Source organism: Capra hircus, chromosome 8 (genome assembly GCF_001704415.2).
Source record: "Capra hircus breed San Clemente chromosome 8, ASM170441v1, whole genome shotgun sequence".
Classification (NCBI taxonomy): domain Eukaryota; kingdom Metazoa; phylum Chordata; class Mammalia; order Artiodactyla; family Bovidae; genus Capra; species Capra hircus.
In genome coordinates, this window is record NC_030815.1 from 19,680,905 (window position 1) to 19,686,904 (window position 6,000).

A 6,000-nucleotide genomic window follows, 5' to 3' on the forward strand; every position below is an offset into this window, starting at 1 on the left:
GAAATTTGGTTTAACATTCTTTTTCTTATCCTATAATTCTAGTATATTTTGTCTCAAAAGCTTATTGAGGCAAAATCCTTCCAATGACTGTATGTAATATACTCAATACATGTGGGAGACTTAAAAGGAGATGGAGTGCAGTGACATTTTAAAAATAAAAATGGTATTAAAATTATTATTACTAAAGCAACAACCTATTTATCATTGATGTGCATGCTTAGTCGCTCAGTCACGTCAGACTCTTTGCAACCCTGTGGAATGTAGCCCACCAGCTTTCTCTATTTTTTCAAGAGGGAATGCTAGACCAGGTTGCCATCTACTCCTACAGAGGCTCTTTCCAACCCATGAATTGAATCCTCATCACCTGTATCTCTTGCACTGCAGGGGAATTCTTTACCTGCTGAGCCACAAGGGAAGCCCTTATATTGATAATAAGACTACAAAAAATTGAAGTCGTGTTTTTAATTCTAAGCTATGAGCCAGCTCAGGCATTACTCACTACTCACCTGCTAACACTAAGGTCAGTAAGTGCTGGCTCCCGGCAAGTAAGGACCTCTTTTATTTGCCACCTACTCTTACTATCTTGTCATTAGATTCTCACTTTTGTAACCTGATCCCATTTATGATCTCAATATCACAAGGCAATTCCCATGTGTTTTCTTCTTTGTTTTAGACAGCACTGTCTAATAGAAATAGAATGTAAATAAGTGAATATCAGCATTTTAGGAATCAGTGAACTAAAATGGACGGGAATGGGTGAATTTAATTCAGACAACCAATATATCTACAACTGTGGACAATCCCTTAGAAGAAATGGAGCAGCCCTCATAGTCAACAAAAGAGCCTGAAATGCAGTACTAGGATGCAGTCTCAAAAATGACATAATGATCTCAGTTCATTTCTAAGACAAACCATTCAACATCACAATAATCCACATCTATGCCCCAACCACTAATGTGGAAGAAGCTGAAATTTACTGGTTCTATGAAGACCTACAATACCTTCTAGAACTAACACCAGAAAAATATGTCCTTTTCATCACAGGGGACTGGAAAAATTTTTAAAAAATAGAAAGTCAAGAGACACCTGGAGTAACAGGCAAGTTTGGCCTTGGAGTACAAAATGAAGCAGGGCAAAGGCTAACAGTTTTGCCAAGAGAATGCACTGATCATAGCAAAAAACCCTCTTCCAACCACACAAAAGACAACTGTACACATGGACATCACCAGATGGTCAATACTGAAATCAGATCAATTATATTCTTTGTAGTCAAAGATAGAGAAGCTGTATACAGTCAGCAAAAATAAGACCGGGAGCTGACTGTGGCTCAGATCATGAACTGCTTATTGCAAAATTCAGACAAATTGAAGAAAATAGGGAAAAGTAGTAGACCATTCGGGTATGCCCTAAATCAAATCCCTTATGATTATACAGCAGAAGTGACAAATAGATTCAAGGGATTAGATCTGATGGACACAGTGACTGAATAACTGTGGATGGAGGTTCATAGCATTGTACAGGAGGCAGTGATCAAAATCATCCCCAAGAAGAAGAAATGCAAAAAGACAAAATGGTGGCCCGAGGAGGCCTTACAAATATCTGAGAAGAGAAGAGAAGTGAAAAGCAAAGGATAAAAAGAAAGATAAACCCATCTGAATGCAGAGTTCCAGAGAATAGCAAGGAGAGATAAGAAAGCCTGCTTAAGTGAACAATGCAAAGAAATAGATGAAAAAGATAGAATGGGAAAGATTAGAGATTCTCCTCAAGAAAATCAGAGATAGTAAGAGAACATTTCATGCAAAGAGGGGCACAATAAAGGACAGAAATGGTATGGACCTAACAGAAGCAGAAGAACTTTAAAAAAGGTGGCAAGAATACACAGAAGAACTGTACAAAAAAGGGCTTAATGACCTGGATAAACACAATGGTGTGGGGTCACTTACCAAGAACCAGACTTTCTGGAGTATGAAGTCAAGTTGGCCTTAGGAAGTTACTGCAAACAAAGCTTGTGAAGTTTACAGGATTCCAGCTGAGCTATTTCAAATCCTAACAGATGATGCTGTTAAAGTGCTGTATTCAATATGCCAGCAAATTTGGAAAGCTCAGGAATGGCCACAGGACTAGAAGAAGTCAGTTTTTACTCCAGTCCCAAATAAGGATAATGCCAAAGAATGTTCAAACTATCATACAATTGCTCAGGACATGAACTGGAAGTTCCACATACACAGGCTGGATTTAGAAAAGGCAGAGGAACCAGAGATCAAATTGTCAACATTTGTTGAAACATTTAAAAAGCAAGAGAATGCCAGAAAAAATATCTACTTCTTCTTCACTGACTACACTAAAGCCTTTAATTGTGTGGACCACAAAAACTGTGGAAAAGTCTTACAGAGATGGGAATACCAGACTACATTACCTGACTCCTGAGAAACCTGTATGCAGGTCAAAAAGCAACAGCTAGAATCAGGTATGGAACAAAGGACTGGTTCAAAATTGGGAAAGGAATATGTCAAGGCTGTATATTGTCACTCTGTTTATTTAATTTATATAGAGAGTACATCATGCAAAATGCCAGGCTAGATGAAGAATAAGCTGGAATCAAGAGTGCTGGGAGAAATATTAACAAATTCAAATATGCAGATTATGCCACCCTAAAGGCAGAAAGTGAAGAAGAACTAAAGAGCTTCTTGATGAAGGTAAAAGAGGAGAGTTACAAAACTGAATTAAAACTCTCAACATTCAAAAAACTAAGATCATGGCATAGTGTTCTATCATTTCATGGCAAATAGATGTGGAAAAAATGGAAACAGTGGCAGACTTTATTTTCTTGGGCTCCAAAATCACTGAGGATGGTGACTGCAGCCATGAAATTAAAGGGCATTTGCTCCTTAGAAGAAAAGTTACGACACCTAGTTCAGTTCAGTTCAGTTCAGTCGCTCAGTCATGTCCAACTCTTTGTGACTCCATGAATCACAGCATGCCAGGCCTCCCTGTCCATCACCATCTCCCAGAGTTCACTCAGATTCACGTCCACCGAGTCAGTGATGCCATACAGCCATCTCATCCTCTGTTGTCCCCTTCTCCTCCTGCCCCCAATCCCTCCCAGCATCAGAGCCTTTTCCAATGAGTCAACTCTTCGCATGAGGTGGCCAAAGTACTGGAGTTTCAGCTTCAGCATCATTCCTTCCAAAGAAATCCCAGGGCTGATCTCCTTCAGAATGGACTGGTTGGATCTCCTTGCAGTCTAAGGGACTCTCAAGAGTCTTCTCCAACACCACAGTTCTAAAGCATCAATTCTTCGGTGCTCAGCTTTCTTCACAGTCCAACTCTCACATCCATACATGACCACAGGAAAAACCATAGCCTTGACTAGATGGACATTTGTTGACAAAGTAATGTCTCTGCTTTTCAATATGCTATCTAGGTTGGTCATAATTTTTCTTCCAAGGAGTAAGCGTCTTTTAATTTCATGGCTGCAGTCACCATCTGCAGTGATTTTGGAGCCCCCCAAAATAGTCTGACACTGTTTCCACCATTTCCCCATCTATTTCCCATGAAGTGATGGGACCAGATGCCATGATCTTCATTTTCTGAATGTTGAGCTTAAAGCCAACTTTTTCACTCTCCACTTCCACTTTCATCAATAGGCTTTTTAGTTCCTCTTCACTTTCTGCCATAAGGGTGGTGTCATCTGCATATCTGAGGTTATTGATATTTCTCCTGGCAATCTTGATTCCAGCTTGTGCTTCTTCCAATCCAGCGTTTCTCATGATGTAAACCTAGACTGAGTATTAAAAAGCTGAGACCTCACTTTGCCGTCAAAGCTCCGTATAGTCAAAACTATGGTTCTTCCAGAAGTCATGTATGGATGTGAGAACTGTACCGTATGGAAGGCTGAGTGTCAAAGAATTGATGCTTTCAAACTGTGGTGCTGGGGAAGACTCTTGAGAGTCCCTTGGACAGCAAGGAGATCAAACCAGTCAATCCTAAAGGAAATCAAACCTGAATATTCATTGGAAGGACTGAGGTTGAAACTGAAGCTCCAATACTTTGGGCACCTGATGCAAAGAGCCGACTCATTGGAAAAGACCCTGATGCTGGGAAAGATTGAAGGCAGGAGAAGGGGACAACAGAGGATGAGATGATTGGATGGCATGACCAATTCAATGGAAATTAGTTTAAGCAAACTCCAGGAGATAGTGACAGACAGGGAAGTCTGGCATACTGCAGTCCATGGGTTCACAAAGACAGACACAATTTAGTGACTGAAAAACAATACATAATTTTAAACTTTATAGTAGCCACATTAAGGAAAAGTTTAAAAATAGATGAAATTAATTTAATTACTATATTCCAACCCAAATATCCAAAGTAATATCATTTCAATGTATAAGCTATATATATATATATATAATTAAATACTGAGCTATTTTAATTATTCTTTTAGGTACTAACTACTCAAAATTTGTCTGGTATTGAATAGTTTATACCTTCAGTATATCTCAAATTGAAATTTTTTTAATTGGAGCTACCTGGTATGCATTTACATATCATAAAGTATACAGTTGAACAAGAAGACCCAAAATTGTTCCAAGCATGCTTAAACCTTTTCCAATCACACAATCCAGTGTCAGCTTTTAAATTTATCATAAAGTTGAAGACAATTAAAAACCTCTTTCTCGGTCACATTGGCTATATTCCAAGTGTTAACCAGTCCACACATGGCAGTTCAGCTCAGTTCAGTTCTGTCACTCAGTCGTGTCCGACTCTTTGCGACCCCATGAATCACAGCACGCCAGGTCTCCCTGTCCATCACCAACTCCCGAAGTTCACTCAGACTCACGTCCATCAAGTCTGTGATGCCATCCAGCCATCTCATCCTCTGTCGTTCCCTACTCCTCCTGCCCCCAATCCCTCCCAGCATCAGACTCTTTTCCAATGAGTCAACTCTTTGCATGAGGTGCCAAAGCACTGGAGTTTCAGCTTTAGCATCATTCCTTCCAAGGAAATCCCAGGGCTGATCTCCTTCAGAATGGCAACGGCAACCATTTTGGTGAGCACAGGTTTAGCTTCCACTAATTGTTTCTGCTTAAGGCTTTCAAAAGTTGAACTTTTTTTCCAGACCTTTGAGGATCAAACCTCAGATATGACCCATACCAAAAGCCCTTAGAGACACTTTTCACAGGAGACCTTTTCAGACAACAGGCACCCCCAGCGTACACACCTATATAGGAGAAACCCTTCAGAATATATTCCCATCTGATGGTGACTCCTGGTATGTGACAGCTCCCTGCTCAGGGAATAAGTATTGCATTCTGAATTTGGAGATAATTTTTAGAAAAGACACAGTATTTTAAAAATACAAATGAAGTGATAATCTTGGAAAATGCAAATGAAAGCGTAAATGACTTACTTTGGAATACACATAAATTATTTCAGGCAATAAGGATTGATTTAATAAAAAGAATATTGATTTATTAACTTATTAACTCAAAGGTAGACTGTTGTAGTACCCTGAAGCAGTAAATCCTGAGAGTCACTTATTGTGTTGCTCTTGCTTATGACTGCATTTGGGGCTTTCTCCCCTCTTATGGATCCTATTTGTTGACAAATATATGCCTTAAAAGAAAAGGAGGAGGTGGTTTGTATGGCCTTTTTGTGGGAGGAGTTCTGTTTTGTCTTATTGCAAGGTGAATAGAAGAGCTGGGGCTAAGATTCTTGTACAATTTTGCATAAGTCAATTATAATGTAATTGATGTCAACTAAAAGTCTTTAGTGAGAAAATACATTTTCCGGAAACTTTCAGATTACCAAGAGGAAGAGCTTCCTCTGTAATTACATCTATATTAATATGGTTGCAGAGAGTACGGTTAGGATCTACTCCACAGATAAGAAATGGGTAACAAAATGGGTATTTTGGCATTTTATCTTGTGCAATATTATCTTCCACACATACATAATTGTAATCTATTTTTCTGGTGCCTTTTTCTAATGCATAAT